This window comes from Mus caroli, unplaced genomic scaffold (assembly GCF_978045245.1).
Source record: "Mus caroli unplaced genomic scaffold, Mus_caroli_1 scaffold_15, whole genome shotgun sequence".
Taxonomy (NCBI): domain Eukaryota; kingdom Metazoa; phylum Chordata; class Mammalia; order Rodentia; family Muridae; genus Mus; species Mus caroli.
The window spans coordinates 47,405,673-47,407,062 of NW_028227270.1; positions in this window are offsets into that span (position 1 = coordinate 47,405,673).

The window sequence follows — 1,390 nt, forward strand, 5'->3', positions numbered from 1 at the left end:
ATTTTGGTACTGATAATCTTTTGTTAGTGTTTTAATAGCTTCAGGATTTGAAGTTGTATCATTGTGTAGACTTGTTGTGACACTTGACTTTTAAATAAGAGTTCATTATCTGGGTAAGAAGATAGCCTCTGGACATCAGCTTCCATACTACAGACATGCTCATCAAGCCAGTGAACAAGCAGGCCTGACCTTCCCATCGCCAGTGACGGGTGAACTTCAGAGCATGCTGGTGGCTGTCCTGAACTTTTTTAGGTGTGTATCTGCGGAACCAGCTTCCTGTCTTCCCTTCCTGGTGGTGCTGCCCATGACATTATACATTTTCCAAAACCACTGATGTAGTTGAGTTTGTTTCATCAGTTTTCCTGTTTTGTATTTGTTTTTGTTCTATTTGCCTTCTCATTTTGTATACTTTCTCTAATCTGTTTTGGTTGTTTTGTTTTTCTGGCTCCAGTATTGTCATTTTTATTGTTCAGTTGGTGGTTGATTTTTCATTTTTCTCTTTTTCTTTTTCTTCTTTTCCTTTTTCTGTTGAGACAAGGTCCTTACTGGCTAGCCTGGAGCTCACAATGTAGATCAGGCTGGCCTCAAACTCCCAGAGATCCTCTTGCCTCTGCCTCCTGAGTGCTGGGATTAAAGATCTGTACAATCACTCCTAGCTGTTTTTAGATTGTATCTTTTCACCATCCCTACCCCTGTTAATCAGGAAACTGGTCTGCTCTTGATAACTCTAGAATACGTAAGAGCCTGTGAGCACTAACCTCTCTACTCCCCTTTGGGTTTGGGTTTGATTGTTCCCACGTATCTTAGTGAAATACTTTTAGTTTTACAAAATATGTGCATAACTCCTGCTCATCTGAGCTACCTGCCTGCATATTCTCTTGTTTTATTTTTTGTTAAAGACATTTCATTTGTGATCCCTTTTTGCATTTTTTATGTCTACTGGTAGCAAATTATTACATTATCCAAACAAACAATCAAACAAAAACCAACGTTTATTCCCCTCACAAACAGCAACCTCATTGGATGTTCTTTGCACTAGTGTTTGAAGTTGACCTTGATTTTAATCATCTTGATAATGTACCTGCTTTCACAGTAATTTGTGTGCTGGTAATTTGTGATGCAGTTTATGAGTAATCACCTTAAGCCTGGACCTCACCCAAGGGCAAAGCCAGCCCTGGCCTTGAATCTGACAGATGACTGGTCTGCATGCAGTCCTGCCTAAGAAGCCGACAGCCTCTTGAGTGGAATGGACATGAGGCTCTCTGCTGCTGAGCACTGATGCAAGGAAGACTTTAGACACCTCTATGTTAGTACCCATGTATCAAGGCCCTGCGAGCCAGAGGATGTGACAACTACCATAGATATTATAGAACTTTAAGTCAAATAGAAA